The sequence below is a fragment of the Agelaius tricolor genome, unplaced genomic scaffold (assembly GCF_023055355.1).
Source record: "Agelaius tricolor isolate 1412-34295 unplaced genomic scaffold, bAgeTri1.0.p SCAF_4, whole genome shotgun sequence".
NCBI lineage: Eukaryota > Metazoa > Chordata > Aves > Passeriformes > Icteridae > Agelaius > Agelaius tricolor.
Genome location: NW_027269264.1, coordinates 28,256,518 through 28,284,290, shown reverse-complemented (window position 1 = coordinate 28,284,290; position 27,773 = coordinate 28,256,518). Strand labels below are relative to the sequence as shown.

Here is a 27,773-nt window from a genome sequence, read left to right as displayed (position 1 = left end):
ATTGGATTTGTTATCTCATTACCCAAAACAAAGAAATCCACAAACCCAATCAGTTCAAAAGGACTTTTTCAGCAGTCTGAAGAAATAAAAACTAGAATAAAAACTAGACTAATTATTTAGTAAGTTTTGGATTCTTTTCTTTCTTTCTTTCTTTCTTTCTTTCTTTCTTTCTTTCTTTTTCTTTCTTTCTTTCTTTCTTTCTTTCTTTCTTTCTTTCTTTCTTTCTTTCTTTCTTTCTTTCTTTCTTTCTTTCTTTTCTTTCTTTCTTTCTTTCTTTCTTTCCCTTCCTTCTGCCATTTCTTACCTTCCTTCCACCACTTCCTTAATTCCTTCCTTTGCCTAACCACCAAATCTGTTCTGTTCATTCCAGTCAACTGTGTATGAATATATATTAATATGCTTTAAATAAAATTTCACAACTTTATTAATTTCAGTATTCTGTCTCATTTTTTAATTTCCTTTATTGATTTCCAAAAAAACAGAATTATAATTGATTAAAATATGTATACTGCAGCCAATTTTGATAACTCATTTGCAACTGGCTTTGTGTAATGCACTATTCCTTTGATCTAATAATGAAAATATGCCAGTATATACTCTTTACAGAAACAAGGTAAAGTGGTTCAGACCTCCTGGGACAGTATGACTACAATATATGAATTTAAATTGCTAAGCTAAAAGCTCCACATTCCATAAGAATTTAAAGACCATAAAAATTATCTGGCAGTTCTGGAAACTTCAAATAATTTTTAAAAAATTCCAAACCTACAACAAACCAGCATAAGGTAAAAGTCTTCCACTTTATGTAGACTAGAAGGATAAAGTACTGAAACAGACACCCTAATTCTGGTGTAATTTATAATTTAGATTTCAATAGAAAAATATGTATCATTTTATTTGGTCTTGGACTGAATTAAACATGACAAGACTGATGGTAATTCTATGTAAATTCATTGTTATATTGGGCAATACCAATATTCTGTTTAAAGAATGTTGTTTCTCCTTTCATACCTTGTTGCCAATACCAATATCTTTACATGTGACAAGTATTGTATTTTGGCTTTGTCTTTCACACAGAAAATACTTATCTATTTGCAACTTCAGTTATACAAATCAAGAGAAACCTTGAAACAAAACAGGCAAGCAGGTGAAATTTTACTTAAAATAATGACATTGTAATGCCATAATCTCTGACTTCTAGTACTGTAAGTTTGCTACATGGAGTATTTATTCCTGAATGGAGAGTTTGAAAAGGTAGTCAGAAAAAGCTTCCAGTGAAAAAACTTTGTGCTCGTCCCAGGTATCAGCTTTGGAGAAGTAACATGATTTCAACATGGGTCATACATATTCATAAACTCACTTGTCAGTCTTAGAAAAGTCACAGCAAAAGTCTTGTTTGTCGAATATGTAAAAGGTGACTAAATTAAACAGTATCAGGGCTGGTAAGGTTTAAAAGTTTTACTTTTTTTTAAATAAAATATGCTGCTGCACTATCAAATATTGTATTTTGGAAGGTATTAAAATTTCTTAATGTAAAGATCTTATTTTTAAAATATTTAAAATTCAAGAAGAATGTACTGCAAATTTTTATAGTCTGCTTGAAAAATAATTTCTTCCATCTGGGCCTTTTCTTTTTGTAAAGAAACAGGAGTTTCAATATGTTGGATGAATAATATCAGCCTATAAATAGTACTATTCTGTTTGTTTCATGTTAACCATGTGAGGTGCTATGCATCACATATACTTGGAGTTGGCAAGAGGTATTTCAGTGGTTTTGCAGAAGTTTTTAAGATGAAGTAAAACTGCATATTTTAAGCCAGCATTAAATCAAGTTTTAGAAATAGAATGAAAGTCAATACAGATTTTCAGCAATTTAACATTTAATATTATAGAAGTCTTTCTCCTGAAGGCCTCCAAGGACTGGGATTGCATAGCTTTCGCAGTACCCCTTCCAGTGCTGCCTTATCACCCTCATGAATTTTTTTCCCCGTAATATCCAGACTAAACATTACAAGACAAAATTTGTGGCCACAGTACCTTTTCTATCACCGACCGCTTTCTAGAACAGTTCTGTTCCATTACCTTAACATCCTCTCAATTGTTTGGAGATCTGTTGTTCTTTTCTTCACCAGGTTAAACTAGTCCATTTTATTCTCAACTCCCTTTGATCTTAGTAGTTTCTATTGAACACGGCCCAGATATTAGTGTCCTTCTTCAGATGTGTGTGGTGTGCAAAACCAGGTGAAATGTTCCATGTTAGACCCTGCTGCATAGAGGACTGTAATTTCCTTAAATCTGTTGGCCACACTCCTCATAGAGTAGAAAGGTTTGTCTTTTGCTTTACTCACCATGAAAGCACGCTGATGACTTGTGTAGAATTCAGCACTCATGGATCCACTGGTCTTTTTCAGCAGGACTTGGGCAAACATTTCCCTGCCCTCAAGTATAAGCCAAATTGGAGATTTCTTTTCTCCCTCTTGCAACATCAGAAAGGTTCTGGATTTTAACTCTGGCTTGGTCCTCGAGGTATTCCAGATCTCTTTGAATTGAAGTGCTAACATTCGACATGCCAAACACTGTTACTGAGCTAGTATCATAGATAAAGTTGCGGAGGGCATTTTCCATCTTATAACCCATGCAGCTGATAAAGTAAATGCACAATATCAGCCCCAGTGCCAAGGCATTTATTTTGATAATGACTTTCAAGCCACTGATTAATTGCCTTTTAAATTAAGGGTCCTGACAATTTTCAGTGTAGCTAAAAATCCAGCCCATAACCCCTGTGCTTCCAAAACTGAATGCTGTGGGGAATAGTGTCAGTAGCATTAATAAAGGTATATTACAAATTCTTGTTAACGAAGCTGGCCATTTAATCATAGCAGGCATGCATGCTGATTAAGTGTGATTGCGGTGCTACTCTTTCTAATTAGCATCTAGTCTTGCATATGTTTTGAAGTACATTATTTCCCGTTATCTTTTTCAGTAGAAAAGTAAGACTGACTGGGCTTCAGCTACCTAAATAAACCATGGGTACGTGCTGAATAATTTTCTTCCATTTGTCAGGTATCTCTCTCAATCACCATGATACTTTGTAAGACTTGTGTAAAACTTTCTGGTCTTGCAATCACATCACTGTTTTTTCAGTGCTCAGATAAATTTCTTCTGTCTCATGAAATCTGGTAACCTCTAGCTTCCTTAGTAGACTCTTATTTGTTGCTCCCTGTTGGTGACTGTCCTTTTCAAATCACAGTCTTTATTTTTTTTTCATTTGGAAAACCAAATGATGTTTTTTACTCCTTTTTGCCAGCTTTTATGCTTCCAAAGTTATTTGTTTTTATTTTAGAATATCAAAATATAAAAAGTCCTTCTAAAGAGTACAGATGAAGGCAAACAATCATGAGATTAGGTTCTATAATATGTAATTGACACAGTGAGCATGAAGAGATTAGAAAAAAATATTTAATTACTAATAAAAATGGTTTTTGAAAAATGCACAAGAACTCATGTGCAGGACTAGCAATTTGGTATTCAGGTGCAAAAAGGATCAAAAAAAATACAAATGGAAAAATGTTATTAGTACTTGAAAAATCTACATCAAGGTCCAGGAATAAAAAAGCTGTGCAAACTGTCACACTGTAGACCTATAATTTTAAATGAAATTTGAGTTTTCTGAGAATAGAACAAAATATCACTATAAAAATCCCAATGAAATCCTGTGGTCATTTGCAGCAGTAGCTAAAGGAGGTAAGAATTCCAACCAAACCACAAAAACCCCAAATAACAGAAAAGAACAACCAAAATAACAGAAAATCAACAATAATTTTGTGAATGGCATAAAGTAAGCAAATCAGTTTCCTGGAGCTTCAGTGAATAATGCCCAACTATCAAATTCTTTTTGACTGTTTAATAATGTATCTGAGCTCATAGAGAACAATTAAAGTGAACAATTAAGGTGAACAATTAAGGTGAACTTGTTCTCTGTACCCTGCCCAGAAGTCTATTCATAAAATTGTAAGTACTTATGTATATTTAAGATTTGTCCCATTAAATCTTTAATTTCTTTGATCAACTTTTTTTTCAGTGATGTGGACAGTGGGATTGAATGCTCCCTCAGCAAGTTTCCTGGTGACACCAAGCTGTGTAGTGCCATTTCATCTTGTCCTTTCAAACACACTGGAGGGCAGGGCTGCCATCCACAGGCACCTTGATATGCTTGAGAGGTGGGTCAATGTGAACCTCATGAAGTTCAACAAGGCAAATTGCAACATGCCGCAGCTGGGTCAGGCAATCCAAAGCCCAGGTACAAACAATACAGACTGGGCAGAGAATTGAGCGAGATGTTGGTTGCTGAGAGACTCCACATTACCCAGCAATGTGCACTCACAGCCCAGAAAGCCAACTATAGTCTGGTCTGCATCAAAAGCAGAGTGGCCAGCAAGTGGGGAGAGGTGATTCCCCCCTTCTACTCTGCTTTTGTGAAACCCCACCAGGGTTACTAAATCCAGCACTGGGTCCCTCAACATCTCTTAGAGAGAGTCCAGAGAAAGCCCAAGGAGTTGATCAGAGAGATCACTTCTGCTATGAAGAGAGGCTGAGAGATTTGGGATTGTTCAGCCCGATGAAGAGAAGACTTTGGGAAAAACTTACAGCACCTTCCAGTACATGAAGAATTCTACAAGTGAACTAAGAGATACTTTGGATAGGAGCATGTAGTGATAGGAAAAGGGGCAATGGCTAAACTGAGAGTGTGTAGGTTTTGATTAGGTAGTAGATCTCATCATGGACCATTACACCTGTGCTAAATTTATGCCATGTATTTATGCCATGGCACTGTATTCTTAAAACTGGTTTAGAATATGAGTATTAAAGACTGTTAATTACTTGGTGTACATATATCACCAATTTAAACATCACTGAGCAGGGATTAGCGAATTCAGAGGGAGACAGAAACAGCATGAACTTTCAAGTAGACAAGCAGCAAGAGCATGAAAGCCCCTGTGGTGTGTTGACCTTGCCTACAGTCACACAGTTTCTGTGTGGTGGATTGACTCTGGCCGGACAGAAGGTGCTCACCAAATCAGCTTTAGCACTCCCCTCCTTAGCTGGAGAGGGGACAGAAGTTATGACAAAAGGCTGAACTAAGGTCAGGGAGAGATCAGCCACCATTTACTGTCATAGCATAATAAACCCAAGCTGGGAAAATTAATTGAATTTTTTAACAATCAAGTCAGAGTAGGATAATGAAAACATAAAACAATGGTTATAATGTCTCCCATGCATCCCATTCTTCTTCTTGTGCTCAGCTCCACTCTGAAATTCTCTACTTCCTCTCCAGCAGCAATACAGGAAGATGGGAAATGTGGTTTGTAATCAGTCCATCAAACATTGCCTCTACTGCTTATTCCTTCTCAAAGCCATTCCCTTCTCCAGTGTAGGGTTTCTCCCTACGGAAGACAGTCCTCCATGAACTTCCTGAATGTGAATCCTTCCCATGGGCTGCAAGAGCTGCTTCAGCAAGGGGTGCAGTCCTTCAGGAACAGCCCCTTCCCTTTCATGGGATGCAGACCATCAGGAGCAGCCTGTTGAAGTGTGGGTCACAATTCCTGCCAGAAAAATTGCTCCAGCATGGGCTCCTCTCCCCATGGGGTCACAGGTCCTGCCCAGAGCCTGCTCTAGCACAGGCTTCCAATGCAGTAACAGCCTCCTTCAGGCACACCCACCTGCTCTGGTACAGGGACCTTTGTGGGCTGCAGGTGGATCTGTGCTCCACCATGAGCCTGCCTGGGCTGTGCAGGGGCAGGGTGCCTCACCATTGTCTTCACCACGGGCTACCGGGAATTCTCTGCTTTTGTGCCTGGAGCGCCTTCTCCCCTTCTGCACTGGTGTTGGTATCTGCAGAGCTGTTTCTCTCACATATTCTTACTCCTCACTCCTCTGGCTGTAATTTAGTCTTGGCCAGTAACTTTATCCTTCCTTCTTAAATACACTGCCTCAGAGGTGCTATCACTACTGCCAGTGGGCTCAGCCTTGACCAGAGGTGGGACCATCTTCAAGCAGGCAAGCATTGGCACTGTCAGACACAAGGAAAACTTCTGTCATCATCTCATGGGAGCCAAGATGTGACCTTCTTACAAGCAAAAAATTTTCATGCAAACCCAGTATATGTTTGATGACCCCTTTTGCCCAAAGAAAAGGGAGAAAACGGAAGGTGAGGACACTTAGCTATTGAGATGGTGAAAATTTAATAGTTAAAGGAAAACCTGCACACGCAATCAAAGCAGAAAGAGGAATTCAGTTACTACTTCTTATTGCAGAATGCTTATCTGTTTATAGGTTTAGACACTTCCAGGGAAGTAGGGTATGACTATATATAATAATTATTTGGCAAGAAAATTACAATAAGCATGGACATCCCCATGTCCATAAGCAGGGACATCCCCCTTCTCCTTTACCTGAGGTTAAATTTTTTTTCCATGTGGCAAATGTGGTTCAGTTGCTCAGCTATATCTCCCTTTGAACCTCTTGCTCAAACACAGCCTACTCACTGTGGGAATGAGTAGAGAATGGGAAATAGAGAAAGCCTTGACACTGTAGAAGCATTGCTAATAATTAAAGAAATATTACTAATATACTAAAGACAGCATATATTTATGTACTACTGGTAATATTTTAATCTGTCTTTTGCCTGTTTCTAAAAATTATATTTGGCTAAACTACCTGCTTACTTAAAAAAAAGCAAGAATTATAAATATGTTTTATTCAAATAGGTTAGGTGTGATGAACTTTTATAACCTGAGTTTTGTGTAAGGAGTATGACAAAATTTACTTCATCAAGTTCACAGAAACACAGCATTATTTAGGTTGGAAGAGTCATTCAAGACCATCTAGTCCAAATGTCAGCACAAGCATAATCGCCCCTAAATCACACCCCCAAGTGCCTCATCAAGGTGCTTCTTGGTTATTTCCAGTTACTTCACCACTTGGTAACTTACTCCAATGTCTTAACACTCTTTCAGTGAAAAAGTGTTTTCTAATATCTAAGCTGAACCTCCCCTATTGCAAGTTGAGGCCATTTCCTCTTGTTCTTTCATAACAAAAAACAAACCAACCAGGAAACAAACTAGGCAAAGCAGTATTCACTTTATAAATACTAAGAAAAAAGATTTTGTTTAAATATTATATGATTTATAAAAAAACCCCCAAAAACTAGGAAAAAGAAAATAGAAAGCTAAGCCTGTGATTCATCTCCTAAAATTAAGCTGAATTGCCCAAAAGAGAAGCATTCATTTAATCCAAAAAAGACTACAATTTCTTTCCCATATAGTGGCCGCTATTTGGCAGACCATTTCATACACTCATATAGTTTACTGACAGTCTACAGACAGACCTACTTAGACACTTCCAAACAACTATTTTCCTCCAGAGATTAATGAACATTCATACAAAATTTAATTTGATTTATTAATAATAACAACAGTTGTAATGGCAAAATCACTTAAAAGATCTCTGTCTAGTTTATTCTCTCACCCTGAAGACCAAATTTTTAGCAACAAAACAGGTTTGGATTTTCTCTACATCCTTCTCTTCTGTCATGAAAAGATAGCAGGCACTCTCAGGGCTGCCAGGTGTCATATAATGGGTTTGCTTCATTTAATGACTCCCCACAGTGTCACACCTGTCTACAGCCCAGCTTGTTTTAGTGTATCTTGTCACTTTCCTAATAAAAGGATCTTTATGTTTCCAAAACAAGATTCCTTAGTCAAGTATTTCTAGAGATGCTGCAGATAGCGCTCAGTCTGAGTTGTTACACATGACCATCCCCAAAGACTTCTCCTCTGAATTCCATTCCTCTCTCTTCCATGAACATTTTCAAAAAAATTTTGTTAACTTTTTCATTCTTTTAGAGATGTCTTCTTTACTTCTTTTTATTTTGTGATAGCAAGGGATAATATTTTGGGAATAGAACTTTGAAGTATGGAACCTTGCAAGGAGGCCTGACTCTTATTGCTAGCCTATTCTGGTTATCCAGTGAAATTACTTACTGGAAACTGCAAATTCATCAGGTCTAAAACATTGTCCTCAAACCTTTCCATGAATCACTGGTTGAAAGATGTTGGAAATGCCTTCTGGAGTCAAACATTGTCACCCAGAACCTGTTTGTCCAAGACCAAGTCCAGACAGCTTTTGAGTAATTCCAAGGATTCCCCAGGTTCTATGATGAAACAATGTCAGTGCTTGGTCATGCTCGTTGTTAAAAGGTTTGATTTCAAACTGTGGCAAAACCTCTCGTGTTTCAGTTTGTGACCCTTGCATCTTGTCCTTTCATGGACACTACTGAAAAGAGACCTAGACCATACTCACCTTATGCTCACTTACACCAGTGCTCATATAGACCATACTTCACCAGGTTGTCTAAGAAAATCTTATGGGAGGCCATGCTGAAAACATCACTGCAGTCTAGGCAGAAAATAGTTGCTTTCACCTCACCTACAAAGACAGCCATAACAGAATGTTACCAAGTTAGTCAAGCAAGACTTACCCTGGCTAAATCCATGTCTACTAATCTTTAATGTCTTTTTTGTCCTTTATGTCTCTCAGAATGGCTTCCATGATTTGTTGTTCCATCACATTCCCTGGGACTGAGATTTATCACCCTGTAGTTCCTTTGAACCTCTTTCTTGAATTTGAAGTCAAAGTTCAGCTGGAATCTGGCCTGAATTCCTGCTGGATATTTCCATTGCTAAGGACTTGAAAGCTGCAGACCAAATAGAATAAAATTATAAAAAGAAAAAGAAAAAAGAAAAGGAAACCTTTTTTTGTAAAGCAGGTTTTACTGTTGCTATATTGTATTTTTATTTTTATTTGTACTTTTGCTATTGGAATAAGGAATTTGGTTTTTGTACACAATTTTCTTGGACTGTCTTGTGTATGGCTTCTGTACTTTCCTGACTTTATTCCTCCTATTTTACCTGTATGGGGTCAGTTAATGAATTTAATCTAAACTGCCTTGGTCCTGGACTTGTTCTTGCCTCCTCTTGCTCTTGCCTCCTTCAGTCTCTCTTTGTCACTGTACTTCTCTTCTCTATTCCATTTTTGTTGTTATCCCTAGCCTGTCATTAATAAATTCAATGTGTTGTTCATTATAAATAGGACTGCTCTCCTGCGTTGCCTTTTTGGTAGTTAGATGTATGCCTGTTTTTCTCACATACAGAAACTTTTGTCTCTTGTGTTACAGAAACCTCTTTTGCTTGACATTATCTCGGTTGTTTCTGCCTCTTAAATACCATTTTCCCTGTTAGCTTTTAGATTTATCTCCATGGACAAGAAGCACGCAATTTTTTCAGTTGTGTGGCTCTTGCAAAGTGCTGCACTATGATCCCCAAGGTGTCACTTGGTGCTGTGTGGTCAAAACTGTTCAGTGGTGCTCCTTCAAAATAGCAGAACTGCTTTACCTTATAAAACAAACTACTGGGTTTCGGTGAAGCCTTCTTAGGGAGTATCTTACCACATCATCTACCAAAAAATTTATTCATTATCAGTGTGTAGTTTCTTGCATAAAAATCAACATGACATTAAATAACCCAGACATAAATTTCTTAAGAGATTTTTTATAGGATCTCACAGGCATCTTTGGGGATGTAAAGTGCCTTCTGTCCCTATCCTTCCCCACATACATTCTCTCTTGGCTACTCAGTTCATATAACTAGCATGTTGTTGGTATATTTCTCATGTCTCCATTCCTGGCACATATAGTGTGTATCCTTCTCATGATGTCACATCTAAAGTGTGTTGTGATGACTTCAAATTCCCTTACAAACTTACTTTGCACTGAATACTGACATGTTTCCTAGCAGTGAGGAATAAGTTCCTTAGACTCTGGCCATTGTAGAACTATTATTTTTCATATTTATAGTACCTCCTTTTGCCTAGAAGCTTCCTAAAAACTTCTTAAATAGAAAAAAGAAGCTTCTTAAATAGCTTGTCACCTGATATACACAGGGATAGAAGACTTTAATTGAAAAAGCATAGGCCTCTGTTTTAGGTTGTTATTCCCTGCCTATTTTGTCTCATGGAAAGAAGGCCTCAATTTTAATTTTTTTTTTTTTTTTTTGGATACGTGTGCTTAAAAGTAATATATGCTTTTACTAGTACAGGTTCATGAGTTTCTTTGCCCTGAAAATGATATCTTCCTCAACAATTTCTTCTCTTGTAAATAGGATGTCAAGAGCTGTGGTTTGTAGTCTATAGCTTCCTCTAGTATGTCGATCAGTTCACGTTGGATATCCGTGGACATTCACACCTGTCAAGGTTTAGCAAAGCCAGTCAAGAGGGCTGGACCCCAACTAATGAGTATTCCATAAACTATTCTTAATACTACATTCAGCCACAACTCTGTCCTGGATACACCTGATTGTCAAGTTCCATCTTTAGTAATGTGCACTCACTTTAGTGCGGACAGTGTCAATCATTGAAAACTCTCAGTTCATAATGTATCTATTTTTTTTAATAACTTTTGATCATTGCATGTATGTAGTTTCTGTCATCACACATTCAACAGTCCACACAGGGAAACTGTATATACCTATACCAATCCCTCCTTAGGTGATTTTTATTCCTAGAATGGATTCAGACTTTTTTATCTGGAATCTCTTATATATTTTGTTTGTGTGGCTGTTCATTTTTTAATCCAGTTATGCTGCATGTGATGATTCATTCTCATTCAGACCACATTGTAGAACATATGCCTATGAATGATTAAAATTTACAGGACTACTTCTGGTTCTTTTGGGGACTGGTTGAGAATACTGGAAGGACAGGATCACTTTTGCACTGAGCTTTGAGTAAAGGCTTCCTCTCCCACCATACAAAGGGACCTTTAGTCCCTATCAATGATAAGACAACGGACAGTTCTAGGCTTTTAAGCAGACTGATGCTGAGTCAATAGAAGCAGACAAGGAGAAAAAAAATCAAAACAAGATGACAACAAAAACTTGTCCTAACCCCACAAGAAGACACAAAACATATTTCAATTTAGTGAGTTTCTTAACACTGGAAAATTTTAACTGTAGGATTGCACAAATTAATTCCAGAAAGAAAAATTGAACCCCAAAATATTATGGAATTCAATATTTCTGAGGTTGTATTCAGAAGTAGTCTTATATCTTGAGTGTAGATGTTAATAAAACAGGTTTTTTATTGTTTCATAAACTATAGTGGAAAATATTCTCTTCAATATTTGGTTGTCTGTGCAACTGGCCAAATGATGTTCATTAGTGTAGCTGAGGAACGGTAACAAAAATTAATGGAGTAATGTATTCAGCAAATACTTTTGCATGTTAAATTGCCTTTAATCACAATAATAATCCCTGAATTCCATTAAATAAGTGTCTTTTTTTTACTCAGTCATTTTAGTCTGAACTCCAGTAGGAAAAGTTAAATGAAACCTACAGTTTTCTCTATTTTTAAGTCCCTTGTCTGTTTCTCTTGCTAGGAGTTAAAAGAAAGCTTCAGCTCACATATGTTAGCAATTAGTTTGGTGTTTCACTTTCCTTACTCTGATTCAGGAAACATGTAAACAAGTTTAAAAGCCTCTTTTAGAATTTTTTCTTTAAATATTTGACTCCACAATTAGTAAGATTCAGATCAAACTTAATTTCAAGTCTTAATTATTTTGAGATGTTCACTCAAATTGTGTGGTTATTTTATAGGACTGTTTTAAGTTTGTAAAGCCTGATCAAGCTCCAGTAACCTCTGATGGATGAGTGTTCCTGGATATAGAAACATACTAAAAAACCACAAGCCACAGAAAAAGAAAGAGCTTATTCAAACTTGTGGAGAAGCTGCAATTTAAAAGAGGAGCAATGCAATTTACAATACAAATATTTTTCTGTTAGTCTCATTAAACATTACAGGCAAACTTATTTTTATAATACTTTCTTTATAGAAAAACAATTCACTGTAGTATAATTAATGTAACCTAGTTAATGGGACACAAAGTTCTCAGTATGGGTGTGAATCCTAAAAGTATTGTGAAAAATGTTTTGCATAATGATTTGCTGTATATTTAGTAAAATTTCATTAGTGTGCATATATGTCACCAGATTTATCTGCATAATTCAAAGCCCCTAAATACCTATAGACACGATCAACTCTGATACCTGTAGTGATTTAAGAGAAAAACAATACTTAAGTAGCATTAAAGATTTGTTGGCCAAAATCTGCCAAAACACTGAAGGTTTGAAGTAGGAAGAAAATATAGGAAGAACATTCTTCCTTAGGGTACCTTGCATACCCTAAGGGTAATGCAAATGTACTTCCTAATAGAGAAATTTGAAAAGGATTGTGATCTAGCCTCTATTCTCCTTCATTCATAGTAGATTGTACCAAATGCAGAAATTCAAATGTGCAGAAATATTTGCTCCCAGATAAGAAACTAATGCAAGAAAACTCGGACTGTGACCTATGTCCTTGAATAGGTCTTGAATCCTGAATCACATTATTATGCCTGGTGTTATTTAATCTTAGATTAATTCATAAAAAAATGGAAAAGAAAGTGCATTTTTGCATTACTTATAGTGCTTTTGTCTACCAATCCAGAAATTCCATAATTCTTTTTGATTCATGAATGTTACAGATACAATAGGCTAAACTGTTCTTCTGTGTAACAGAATTTTCAAAACCTTCATTAGGATTTTTTGTAAAACTAGAAGGAAGAAAGAGATAGGATTAATTTCTGAATTGCTTGCGCTGATTGTTATACCTTTGTCTTAGGTCCATATCAATTTATTAGTATGACTGATAGTTCATGCCATTCTCAAGTCTAGTAATTTACATTCTCTACAGAGAATGGTAAAATGCCCCTCTTTACTGAATACTTCTGGGATTTCTTAAACAAAAAGATCAGATGGCAGCCAAAAATTCTCAATATTTCCATTTTATATCTTCCTATTCTAATGGTAATGCTAGTACTGGAGCTGTTGTCACAGGAGAATAATACCATAATGTCTTAGAAAAGCCTCTGGCAGTGTTCTCTGTGTAATGAATTTATAAAATAAATTACACCTTTTAAAATTACTTGACTCATCAGGATGTTGTATCAGATACACTTAATGTCAGCATTTTTTGCATGCTCTGATATCAATGTTAACATAATCATGTTTCACATCATATTTATAACAAAAAATGTATTAAAAGTAAAATATATAAAATCAAAACAGAGGATCTTCAGGAACAGCTTCAGATGAAATAAGCTTCTGGAGTTACATAATCCACTTGTAGGTAACATGGGCTTTTTATGTACAGAACATAATAATGCAGGGGGGTATTAGAAACCTTGTGCATCTCTAATGAAGCAAAAATGGTTTTATCATGCTGTTTTACAAGGCAATAATCCACTTGTCTTCTGTATAACATAAAATGCAAAATTTAGCTTATCCAGCATTTCAAATAAATCATTGTGAGGGTTCTAATAGCATTATCATCAGTATTTTAAGGAAAGTTTTGTTTGCTTTTTGTTTTAGTTTTTGGTTGTTTTATTTATTAATGTTTTATAAAACAAAAAAAAAATTACAAAATAAATGAATGGCAAATCATGTGAAAAGAAAAATGGAATGATACTTATTTAAGTGCAAGGAGATTTTGCCACTCTCAAGGGTGAATGAACAGATGAGGTGTAGCAAATGAAAAGTTGTAATAGGAATAAAATTTGCAGTATGCAGGGTATTTTAAAATATTTTTCTGGTAAAAGATTGCAAGTCTCAGTATCTTTATGCCAACTACTCAATCCTATAAGCTTTTCAGAAGGATTGAATAGTCTGACTATTGAAGGAATTTTGATTCATGAGACCATTTGAGTATATTTATCTTCTTCCTTCTTACCAGATACTTACTTCTCTAAAAAACCCCACAACATTTCAAAAAACTCTAAAGTTTGGTAGAATGAGATTGCAAAACTTAAAATGGGATTGATCAGTAAACTGGTATTTTCTGTCCAAATAAGAAAAACTGGGTTTCCTGTAGTTAGAAAGCAAGACTAAACAGACTACTGACAATATTTGTCCAGAAATTCCTTCATTATTGAAGGAAGATTCCCAAGAAAAAACACTAACTACAAAATCTTCATAATGTAAAAAAGGCTTCAGTAAGACAGAATACTAGAAAATATGCTATACTGACAAAAACTACAGTGGTGAAAAAAATGAGAACAAATACAGCATTGATGAGAAACCGAGTCTGAATTGGCAGGTAAGGTAGACAAGATGAATTACTAGTTTTTCTTTGATGTGCAAGTTAATATTTTGGCAATCTAAAAACATTTGGGAGTAAGTGCTGAAAGCATTTCAATAGATGATTTTTTTTTTCTTAATTGCAGAATGAAGTGTATTAATGGAACTAGGGCATATTCTCTGATTATGCACTCCTGCATGTTGTTTATGTACATTTTTAAGAGTCTTTTATAGCTTTAAAACAAACAGTAATTTTTATCTATTTTAAAATGACCACATCAGCAAAGTTTATTGAGTTCTGTTTGTCTGAATCCACTTTGTTCTCTATGCTTTTACCCTCTGTGTACAAAGAATGCAATAAAGGAATAAATGCACCCATAAATACATCCACCTTCATTCACTATATTTTCAAGTGTCTGAAAAAGGAAGGCAAAAAGAAGAGACTTGTTCCATGTAGTGTTTCCATAAAGCCAGCAGAACCATGCAGGGTATTTGGGAAGACCCAGCAGGAATGGTTCTGTTCATCACATCTTTAACAGTGTGCTGTGGGCAAGATGTTGATTTTTCAGATTATTTTATCCCAGATCTCATAACCCTTTATAGATTAAAGCCATCAGGAAGGAAAGATTGTTCTGTGATTATCACCTGAAGGGCTCAGAATATCTGTGTTAACAGCCCTGCCAGAAACTGTCCAAGCAATATCCCATAATGTCTGCTGTTCTCAGCCTTCAAGAGTAAAACAATTAATCTTCAGTCAATCACAGGTATTTTAAAAGGGTAAAAATGTTTTTTTTCTGCATTACTGGAAGTCTATAGAAGTATTTACACAGGGAGAACCAGCACTTCACAGTCTTCCACCAGCCCAAGAGTGAATTCCACTAATGAATGTCATGGAATTATTGAATAATATATCCTTCACAGGTCTCAGTTTCATTCATCTCTTAAGTAACCAAAAAGCTTGATATTCCTTGTGCACTGTTTCCTGGGATTTTATTTTCCAAATATTTCTTTCACTAATTCTTTTAGAAAGGCTCCTTTACTTTTTAAAAATTATGAAATAAAGGCCCACCTGACATACAAAGTTGGGTGAATTAAGAAATACTTGTGTCCATGGATCTCAGCCACAGATACAGCTCATACCATTCTACAAAGAAATAAATTCATCTGAATTGAAGAAAAAATGTCCTTTGTTACAAATCCCCAAAACCTATGAAATTTAGTTCTCCAGACATAATCAGCATCAGTTATCAAAAACAATTTACATTTTAATCACTCATAGATTATCTATTCATTTTACTCCTATTTCATTCTCCTAGCAAAGTAATTAGATACAAATTGTAGCTGGGAATATGTTTTCAAATTTTGATTTCACTACCTAATTTTTTTTCCTTTCTCTTGATATAATTTTGTGTTAGTTCCAGCTGGGGTAGGGTTACTTTTCTTCACAGTGGCTGGTATATGGAGCAGTCTTTTGGATTTGTGCTGAACACAGGGTTGATAATAGAGAGATGTTTTTGTTATTGCTGAGCAGGGCTTGCACAAAGCCAGGACCTTTTCTGCTTCTTGTACTGTCCCGCTGGAAGTTGGGGGTGCCTGGGAGGCTGGGAGGAGATGCAGCCAAGACAGGCGACCCCAACTGACTCAAAGGGATATTCCAGACCCTGTGGCATCATGTGAGTATGTGAAGTGCAGGGAAGAAAGAGGAAGTGGGGGGATATTTGCAGCAATGGCATTTGTCTTCCCAAGTCACCACTGTACATGATGGGGCCCTGCTTCTGGAGATGGCTGACCACCTGCCTGCCCATGGGAAGCACTGAATTAATTACTGGTTTTGCTTTGCTTTTGGGCATAGCCTTCTTTTTTTTTTTTCATATTAAAATGTCTTTTATGTCAACACATGAGCTTTCTTCCCTTTTCCTTCTGATTCTCTCACCAGTCCTACTGGTGGGGGAGTAAGTGAATGGCTGCATGGGGCCTGGCACCTGGCTGGAGTTACACCAGGGCAAACTCTCACCTGGCAGACTACAGAAATGTCATTGTCAACTTCGACCACAACACCAACAGTAGACAGTGGGATTACAAGTTACTCCTGAAATCTTTCCAAAAGTGAGGTTTTTGCAGAGCCTGAATGCTTCTGTGCAGGAACAATTTTGAATGTTTGAACAGTCTTTCTGACTGATATTTTCCATTTCTTCCCATATAATTTCTTTGAATTAAAAGATGTCTGATTATGCATTCACCAAAAATCTTCCATTGGTTTAGTTGGTCATAACATACAGGTGCAGAGCCTTGTAATAGTGAAAAGATGTCCAGTGAAGATACTTTTTCTACAACATCAACATATATGTTGATGGAAAAGGTCACTTCTGCCTGACTATATAGGTTGCTTTCATTTCAGAAATATTTTTCTTTAAATGTCTGACAGTCATTGAATAGGAAAGCTAAACTTTAAATTTTTTATGTGACAAACACTTTTATTTTCTATGTTGTTACCCAAACACTCTTCCTTCTAGGAATTTCATCAATCTCCATGAGCCACTGCTAAGGGACATAGATAGATTAGATAGATTAGATAGATAGATAGATAGATAGATAGATAGATAGATAGATACCCATAGATTGTATACTCTATCACATCAAATACTTGTCTCAATAGTTCTACAACCTCTCTCTCCAAAACACTGTAATCATGGTCAATCAACATAAAAGTAAGGGACAGTTCGTTAGCACAGGAAACAAATGGGCATATTAGGGTTCCTTCTGGTCAAAAAGTGTACATCTGAACAACTTTTATTCCTATAAACTGTATTTTGACTATGTAGAACTAATTTTAAAACTGAAAAGAAAAAGAAAGAACACCGTTTAGTTTTAATATTTGACCATTATGAACTTACAGTTCTGGATCTGCACATAAAATGTTTATATTTAATTTTGAGGCAGATAATTTACTTCAGGATCAAATTATACCATTTAAGTAGGAATTATTATAGTTGTAAAGCTGTGGGGTCTCAGAATTTTTGTCAAATTCCAAATAGCTTATGCAGTTACTTAGTCTAGAAGAAGAGTAAGACTTCATAGTTCTTGTAAAAATGAAAATTAAGTTACTTCTTTTTAAAGCAAATTAATTCTAATATTTTACAGGTGCACTATGCTGCTATTAATAATAGCAACATCTTTCTTAATGAGACAAAAGGAAAACAGCTCTCAAAGAAGATGAAGAAAGGTAAGATATTTCCAAATAATTTTCAGTTTCTGAAAATGTTCTCACAAACAGGTCACAAAGTTCTCAATTTTCATAAATTGTTCTGAAAAGAACTTCGGTCTCTTAAACCCAACAAAGATCACTTTAATATTCTGGACTAAAATATCTGACTAAGAGCATTAAAGTGAATGTGAATGAGTCTCCACACGTATTTATGTATTTAATTTTTATTTTTGTGACAACAGTTTACACTTGTCAAGATGTTGCTTATTCTTCAGATTGAAGAAATAATCTTTTTATGCTTTTACTAATATAGAATTATGGATTTTTTTTCTCTAAATTCATGTAAGGTGTTTAACTCAGGGGACATCAAAATATAAGAATATATGTGCTAGATACCTTTCATTAGAAGCCCATTAAGGAAATATTCAGAGCTTTAACATAGGAAAAAAACAAGAGAATACTGCCATAGAGTTTCAGCACTCCAATATTCTGAACCTGCAGTCGTCAAAATTTATTGATTGTATCCAAAGCAGTAACTCCAATATGAGGAGAATATTTCAGTGAAGAGAGCATTTCTATCTTCAGGTAAGAGAGAAGATAGGGCAAGACTGACCATAGGTGCACAATGATCGGTCAAAGAAAATAAAACTTTTGGACTTTATGCAATGATTTTTCATTATCTTCTCCTTTTCATTCCTCCTTCCTTTTCCTTTTCCTTTTCCTTTTCCTTTTCCTTTTCCTTTTCCTTTTCCTTTTCCTTTTCCTTTTTTTCATTTTTCTTTCCTTTCCCTTTTCCTTTTCCTTTTTTTCTTTTTTCTTTCCTTTCCCCTTCCACCCCCATCCACCCCCTAGTGGCAATCAAATGCTAGTAGTCCTACTTTAGAAGGAATCCGGGCTAGAAAACCTCCAGGTATTATTCCAACGTCACCTATTCTGCAGCTATATCCTTTTATGGTACCTCTGTGAAGTACAAGCAGTAGTGAGATGGAAAGATCCAAGAGGCCTTTTCACCTTGAGGTTTATCACTGACTTGGTCTTTCTGATACACATTCCTTATTAAAACAGAAGTATTCAGCCCAGCTGAAGAAAATGAATACAGATAATTCAACACTGAAAAAAATTAAACAAAACCAAAACTATGAAAAAAGCAAAGAAACAAAGAGTAAGGAAACTTTAATTTTAAGCACTCTCAAGATAAGACTGCTTTAAATGGGAAAAAAAGACTACTAATATTTTCAAATATTAAAAGAAAGACAGAATAAAATTTAAGTCAAGTTTTACATAAAATTTAACAAAGGTTAGAAAAAGGAAAGGTCAGAAAGCAAAATTGTTTGCCAAAATGACTAAAATTATATAGGGAAAAATAATAAGGACATTGATACTTGAAATATCTGGTCAAAGGATTTAAGGATGACGTACATACTACTGGAATCCAGTTTTATCCCTGGTTAACAATTCATGGAGATGATTGCAGCCAGTCTGTGCAAGTTTTCATGTTTACAGGGATGAAATAGTTTATGAAATGTTTATTACCATGTATACATACTTACATATGTATATATACATATATATGTGTATATATATCAATATGTAATTCTTGGATGTGAACATCACATTCACATATATACAGTATACAAAAAGCTCAATAAAGAAAGGAACCACTAGTGTTTTCAGATTCTGTTATGACATTAAAAGCTTGCTTCTCATTGTGATAAAAGTATAAAGTAACAAGAATCAAGGCAGAGAAGCTGATTTATGCAGCTGCTACAGAAAGTGCTTCAATCACATTTATTCATTGTTTTACAGCAATTCACATGTGGGTAACATTGAGATTTACATGCTGAACTGCCAGTTTTTAGGGTTTTTTCAACTTATGAATATCTAATATGAATTGAAGACCTTTCAAAAAATGTAATTATTTTCTGCAAAGTGATAGATTATATAGATGGTATCATATTACAAACTTCATACACCAATTCAAATAGCAGCTCTAACTGTTTTAACTAATTTGGTTTTGCTTCAAGACTTAGAATGCCCCATAAAATTATTGTTGGAAAATTAAAAAAAAAAAAAGAGAGAAAAGAAAAAAGAGGAAATAAATTCCTAGCAATTAAGTGGTCAGGGGCAAAGTGAAGTAACTACACTGCACAAAAGAACACTGTAACAAAACAAAGAAGATCTATCTTGTTAAAATATTTGAAGACCTTAACAGCCCATATACTGCACAGGTTTTTCAAACAAAGCAAAGGAAATCCAGTTTGACCCACAGTATAGAAGACCATATTCTCTAGCATATTGTTTTTAAATTGCATTAAAAAAAAAGAAAATAGTTTTTCAAACATTTTGGACAAATGACTTGCAAAAGCATCTGTATCTTGGCACTAATACACATCTCAGTATATATTGCTTTACACATCTGATATTGTGGTCAAAGGAACTTCTCTAGCATCAAAATTTCACTTGTATATGTAATTAAATGTAAGATGGCAAAAATAACTGTTGACTAAGCAGAATGCTGTATTTAATAGCCATGGTCTTTGTGAAATTCAAAAAATCATATTTTTCCATTTCCAATTGATCTCTGTCAATGCATTATGGCTCAGCATCTGAGACAAGTCTCTGTGTAGCTGTGACATTTTTGACCTTAAACTCTTTATTTTGAGAGTAGTTCAAAATACTCTTTTATGCTAGCCAGAACATGTGATAGCACATAATCCAAATCATAATGTGTTGGAGGACAACATTTTTTGCAAAAGTAGCTGAAAGTACACTGAAAATACACGGAAAATTGCATAAGCTGTAGAGACAATGAACCTTCCTCTTTTATGAACCTTCCTTATTTTAAGGTTATTTCTACAACGCATTCATAAAATAATCTTAATATTAAAATAGTGGTATAGAATTCCTTGGAGTATGAAGATAATGGAATACAGTTGCTCTTCATATTTCCGGACCATACACATCTGCCAAAAACAGATGCGTATTCTACTTTACCCATAAATAAAAACATGCAAGCATGGAGTACAATGAACGTTAGAGACTGCAACACAGAGAAAATAAGACTAATTTTCTCTTTAAATTTTTCAAGCGTTCATGGTCTTTTTACCCCTATTTTTTGATTAATAGGTTAACACTTAGCCCATTGGCTCTAGTTTAAACTTCTGATACTGTTTCCAAAAGCTTATGTTCATTAGAAAAGTGTTACACTTGTTATTTTAATATTTTACTCAAATAAGTATTAGCAGTAAATTAAAACATAGTTGATTTTCAAATTAATGCAGAATTGTTTATACCTGAGAGGGGTTTATTTGATTTAAAGCTTATTGAATTTTGGTATCATGTACTTTACCGCTAAGATTGATTTAAAAAAGGATTGCCTTGGGCAAATTTAACAGTCAAGTGAAGACAGACAGAGGTGATTTGTACCATGTCTCAAGTAGTGTTGAGCTGAAACTGAATAAATCTGTCTTTTAACATTTAATGACCTTTTTTTTTTCCTTAAATACTCTGTAACTGAAGCATCACACTGGTACACTTAAAAAACCTTCCTAGCCTCGGTTGCTTCAAGAGAAAAAGTGAAAGGAGTACAGCTATTTAAATGCTGGGAAGATAATTTGAAGAAACAATTCATTGCTCATTTCTTTGTATCTAGTTCATGACTGGAACATGACCTTTTTCTAATTTTACTGCAATTTTTGCTGGCATGTATTTTTTATTTTGCCCTTACTATCATGTGTTTTGGAGCACCATTGACTAATAAGCAGTCAAGAGGAGTTTCACATATTAGTAGGATATATATAGCTTTGAAAGTGAGCCTGAAGAAGCCAAAGGGAAGTTCTAGGAATTTATCAACAGACAAAGAAAAAAAAATAGAAGGAAAAAAGCATAATAAATAAGTTATATTAAAAATTCGAAAAGCAGCTAGATTTCAATAGATAGTAACTAGAGCTAGTGTAAATTCTGGCTGATTTTCAACTATGTGCACTGTTTTATCAGCCTTGGTCAAGCTATGAAGTTAGGTAACTCCAGATTTATCTGTATATTTGGACAGTGTACAAACAACTACTAAATCCCTGTGTGATGCTCTAGAATTGATTGGATAATACATACCCATCTCTGAACCTTGATATCATTGTGTCCTTGTTCCTGAAAAGATTGACAGCTCCCTCTGCTGTTCTAATCTTGAGGTGAACAAAGTATTTCTAATTTTTCTGCAGACAATATTGGACTTTTGCAGTATCTCAATTAATGGGTATAAGACTGGTATGCTTTAAACACTGGCTGGCATTCAAATGCCTGATGGCACCTTTAGGACACCTGTTTGGACAATCAACCTATAACAAAGCAGAACTTGATGGTGTTATTAAAGCAAGGTATGAGAATCAAAACCTTTTTATTTTTTCTCCGGGTTACTTGCTTTTTGGGTTTTTTTCTCCCAAGCTTTCTATTTCTGTTTGTACAGATCCTGGTCTATTTATTACAGATGCAGACTTATGAAAGCTATGCTGCTTGGCAATTGAGTCTGACCAAAGGAACTGACTTTAAAACACTGCATGGATGCCATAACATGCTACTCACCATTTTCCTTAAATACAGAAATATCTTCCTACTTTTCTCTGATTTTTTGTCTGCTTCACCATGTTTTTTTCTTTTAAATAATTTAAAGTTTATGAAGTTAAATTGGTAAACAAATTGTCTCCCTTTAATTTTTCTTATTTTAGGTGGCATTTGCTCATTCTTTATGATGAAATGTATAGGTGAAATTAGACAATACGCTCCACAAAAAGTAAAAAGAAGAAAAAGAGGGTGAGTGATGCTTGTTCTTTAGCATGATGCTTAAGCAGTAATAATACATGCTGGAGTAAATTTCTCAGGCTGCAATTATCTATGAAAATTCAGATAGCACTGAGTAAAACAAAGTCCCTGTAGCGATTGGGAATTTCTTTATCCCAACAAATCCTGTGCAAAGAATAACAGCATGAATCTAAATTTTGTCTGTTGACAAATTCAATGTATGATTTTTTCCTTATCAAACTCATACATAATTATGCATGGTTTGAAAGTTATTAAAGTACTCAGCAGACACAGTATACTTATATTACTGCTCTACACATTATATACTTGCTGTGTAAACTTGTTGTACTACATATAAGATTTCTTGTACAGAAGTTTTGAAATAAAACCACCTTCTTCTCTAAAAAATTTAAGATAAAGGTCAACATTTTCAAAAAGTATTGCTGAACATTCCTTTTCATGGTCTAGTTTATCCTTTCTTTTCCTTATCATGCAGAACCCTTCATGGCATTGATCATAAAAGAAAAATAATGCAACTAAGAACCATTAAAATTTATATGAGTTTTTTGCTTTTGTGAAACTAAAAGGCAGAACTTTAATATCAAATACTGCAGACACATGAAGGGATTGCCACCTTCCTGTCTTATAGTCTTAGCCAATGAGAGTATCTGGCAGTATATCTATTTAAAAATATCAATAATTTTAGGTTTTTGATCATTGTACAAAATATTTCATGTTATTTGAAACGTTATAGGAAATTTCAAATTTTTCTTTTTAAGTTTTCTGTTGAAGATGTAAACTGGGAATTCACAGGCTGCAATATATTAACCTCACCATTCTGTTTCCACAGTGACTTCTACAAACGAGAAATTTTGTCACTTAGAGTGAATGACAAAAATGTTCCTTCTGGCACCCCGGAGGGTTGGTCTCTCTGCTTGCTTTCTTGTGACTCACTACAGATGGGTTCACCAGAAGAAAGTAATATTAAATCTGTTAAAGATTTGTCTGCTGCCTTGGACATTACAACTTCTGAAGGGTATTTACAGGCAAGCTCTGTATATTGAATATATTTTTCCCCCAAGCACAAGTACTGCTTACCAAATAGGTTCTCTCAGTATTACTGCATCTCAATGATGTCCTAGCAGAAGTGCTAAGTTAATTCTCATATTTAATATAATTTTCTCTTTTCTAGAGTGAAAGGATAATCAGTGAAAGCCAAAACCTTTTGTCATTATGTATTGCAAAATGAAGGGACATTACAATTATTATTAAACCAGAGCAGTTCTATTTTAATGAAAAAAAGTCGTTGCTTTTTTCATCACTGATGGCACTGCACGAATTCCCTTCCATTCCTTACTATTTTGGAGACATCTCTTGTGTAGAACAGTGCAGTGTAAACTCAGGCTGCAGACTGGCTCAATGCTGAATCACTGCCTGATTCAATTATATCGACATGTTGTGTATTCAAGAAAGCTGACTAAAAATGCTGTCAACATGGTACTATATCTCTGAAATTCTTTCCCAGATTTTAATTGATAATTTATTAAGTCGATGCTGTGATGTTGCAGATTGCGTTAGACTTTACTATTGCTTCCCACTGTCCATGGTAAAATGCCTATTTTCTTAAAAGGCAAGGAAAACATGCAAAGATCTCTTCTACTCTCTATTTCACTGCATGATGAATTAAAATTTTACACTGCTCTCCACAGTTAGTAGGGTTTTTGTTTTCCTGTTGTAGCCTCCTTAGTTCACACATCACTAGACAGGTTATGATGTGCTTTTATTCAATGAACACCTATTTACCAATGATACTGAGTGGTTCTAAACCAAAAGTGAGAGAATTATGCTTTTCAGATGTGTCCCCTGTACCCCAAAATGCACCACTCTACCTTGAATTGTCTATTCTAACATCTAGTTCTGCTTACTCTGTTTTTGAATTACTTAATATTTTCAGAGTAGAGATGTCTCTCTGTTCCCCCTTTTCAATATTATGTCTCATTTTACATGCTTGTTCCTTTTGTGTAGTGAGATTAACTCGGGCTTTTTATTTTCATTAATAAGGCTCTGGATAGTATTTTTTAACTAGGCATTCTTAGCAAATACTTTTTTCTCTAAAGTGTAAATTTGAAGCAATAAATACTTTCAGCTAACATCAGTTTGTATCTATAGTTTACCATTATGCCTGTGTCACTATTGCAGGATTATCCTGATTTCTATTCTGCATTGTAACTCTCATTAAGCCTTAGGGTCAGCATAAGCTTCCCATTAATCATGTTTTTACAATAATCTAACAAATCCTCTTTAATTTGTATCTGGTTCAGTTTTATAAAATGTGAGGTGGCCAGTTATACATATGCAGTGTTGAAACCTTTGCAACTCTTTATTAATATAAATTCATTTGAAGCCATAGTTCATTTGAGATCTCCAACAAAGACATCATGTAAATGCAAATGGGGACAACTGCAGTATATATCACCAGTATTTGAATTTTTCAGCCATTTGCTTCTAACTTAAAGAAATAAACTTATTAAAACATGGTTATACAAAAATCGTTCTCTATGCAGTATGCTTTTCTTTAAATGGAAGGGTGTATCAAAGTTCCCTGAATAAAATAGACCTACATTTATAGTCTCTTCTAACACAGAGAAGTGTGCGCGCATATGCATTATGATTCTTGTCCTACTTTCCCTAACACCTCTCTCTATTCAAAGTTGCAACCTTATCTTCACTGTTTTCCTCCTATTTGCCCATTGTCTTGGGTACAGAGGCAAGGCAGTGGAGTTTTCAGTGGTGTTTATTCAAAAACCGTTTTAGATCATAGCCATGATCTCACCCTGCTGTGGGGTGGGAAGAGGCCCAGGAGGAGGGCAGTTTCCAGGCGACTACATGGACACTGGAAACAGAACCTTACCTTTTACTCCATTCACAGAAAGGGAGTGGAACAGTGAACCTTTCAAAACAGAAAATGGAAACACAGAGGACCTCCTCTGTGTTCTGTGGGCTCCCAGGGGACTCATCAGGGGGTCTCTGTGCCACTGTCCTGGAAATGACATTGTGCAATCTGGAGTGGCTTCACAGCAAATTTCACAACACGTTTCTTGCTTTTTTCTTCTTGCAGGGAGGAGAGGGAGAGGGAGAGGCACAGGCACAGGCACAGGCACAGGAAAAGGGACAGGGTGAGGGAAGAGAGCCTGCCCAATCTGCACATTTTTGTTTCTGCATTTTTGTTCTGTGAAGGAAAGCCTCTGAACCCACACCACCATAATAGAAGTCAGCATTTTGGTAACAAAACTCCCTGATTCAAACAAAGTAGCTCTGCAGTTTTTGTTTTGTTCCCTTTGTTTTTCTGTTTTTCCTGGGGCGGGGAGGGTTGAGACAGGAGAACCTCTCCCGCATCTTTGTTCTCCTGGGCCATGAGGAATTGCCTGGGCATAGCAGTCATCCTGGTTTTGTTCTAAGAGCAGGTGGGCTGCCCAGGAGGCAGAGGCCATTTTGTCTTTGTTCCAGGAGCTCTGCACACATGCCTTACTTTTACAGGCTAAACCATTTTCCTCTTTTGTACAAGTTTCTTTTCATTGTTCTGTTTACTGCTGTTTTAGGTTTACCTCATTATGGTAAAATTGTGACTCCAATGTTTTTAATCTCTTGTAGTTTCCCCTACCTAATTTTTTTTAAAATCTATTTTTTCCCCTCTTTGTGATGGGGGAAGGGAGGGGTTTAGACAGTCTCAGCTTTCCCTGCTGTGAAACCATCACACCTACACAGAGATTAATACAAATATGATGCAAGAGAAGCCTTGAGGAAAGCAAAGCAACAGCTTAACAAAGGATTGTTCTTCTAGGTGCAGAAGGAATCACATAATTGGAATAAGGGTGTAAGATACGCATGGACGATATAAATAACTCTATCCAGTGTCTCCCTTGGCAAGGAAAGGAGGCATTTGGACAGTTTTCTATCTGCTCTACTTACAGGCCCAAGCCCGTGAGACTGCAACTCTCAGATTTTCCTAACATTTAATACTAATTCATTAATGTGGTTGCACTTCCTCCTTTGTCCTTTCCTTATCAGGTATTTGGATTACAATTTTTGGCAAGCCTGTGGATGAAAGCTGTCTAGGCACAATTCCTAAAAAATTCTATGAAGTACTCTTGTTTTACTGCAGGTCATAGCTCTGTACTGAAATAAAACAAACAAAGAAACAAAACCACCAACCAAAACCTAGCAAAAAAAAAAAAAAAAAAAAAAAAAACCCAGAAAAAACTAACACAAAATCACAAAACCAAAACACCCCAAAGTTGGACTGGCCAAGAGCTATGTTTATAGAGGTATCATTATGAACAAAAAGAATTTGTGAGAATATACCAATTTGTAGAAGTCTGTGATTGCATCATGAGAGACAACCCAAAAGTTTCTACATTTATTAAATTTTAAGAAAGTTGCCTATGGCAAAGTGTTGGCAAAAGATTATATTAAAAGAAGTGTCATATTTCCTATAGCAAAAGAGCATATGCCTAACTGCTGTAATGTTAATATGCACTTACAAAGCAGAAGAAGTAATACATTGTAAAAAAAAGTTTTATGGATGGTTGACTAGATATGTTGACAGTAGAAAAGTTCACAGGGATGTAAGCTTTGTAATACTGTCATGAATGTCATGTACATTTATATTAATAGATTAGGTGTGATGACTAGGAAGAAAAAATAACAGATTCTGTGTTTGTTCTGTGTAGAATGGATTCCTTTTATATTTCACATTTTTTAACTATTACAGCAGTTGTAAATACTCTGTGTCTTTCAGACAGATTAAAAAAAAAAAGGAGTCCCATAATGATGGATCTTGCACTTAGTTAAGTTTTTCAAAGATTCTATTTTCTTCTGTCTCCTCATTTATCTTAGATTTTTGTTAAAGAAAGCAAAGACATCCCAGATGTTGATGGAAAATGCCTGCCAATGCCCCACATGCTTATTGGAGAAAAGACCCAGGAAAAATGTCCTGAAAAAAAGTAACAAGGGGAAAAAAGGATGTTGACTAAGGAAATGATGGAAAGACATTTCAGAGATCTCCAAATGTACCTAAGGAAATACAGACATGAAGTGTTATGTGTCAAGACAGCAAGAAAATATCCCTCAATAATAACAAGTCAGTGCAGTGAATGGACAGGGGAAACAGCTCTTCCAGTGACCCATTATTGTAACAATGCAGCTTAGTAGTGTGAAAGCATCATGTTGCCTTCTGTTTTGATTTACAGGACAGGACAACATACAGTGGAGAAAACAGGGTTGAGGGTGTGAATTATGATTTCCCAAAGATTTTTTTTCTATATACTCAAACAACAAATGAAATCCTTCCAGGGTCTTAGCAACCTTTCGACATTTTTTTCCTCTCCTTCCCTTTCTTAAAAGCATTTCAAGATAGCAAGATAGCAAGTGTCTGTCTGTGGAGGAAGGCTGATGCATTTATTTCAGGAGCACATTGATCCTTGTCATGAAAGTGTATTTAAGTGCTATCACTATAGCCCTTTTTTTTCTTTTTCCTTTTCTATGAGATT

General features: G+C 35.4%; 1 long non-coding RNA gene across 2 annotated transcripts in view; it reads right to left on the bottom strand.

Moving 5' to 3' along the window:
• Positions 1–282: 282 nt before the first annotated feature.
• LOC139589031 (uncharacterized) overlaps positions 283–27,773 on the bottom strand; it is a 122,808-nt gene continuing 95,317 nt past the window's right edge. For both annotated transcript variants that reach the window (XR_011678909.1, XR_011678910.1), the window contains exons 6-7: positions 8,540–8,755; positions 283–6,070 (exon numbers count right to left, since the gene is read on the bottom strand). This is a non-coding gene — a long non-coding RNA (uncharacterized lncRNA). The remainder of the gene's footprint in view (positions 6,071–8,539; positions 8,756–27,773) is intronic.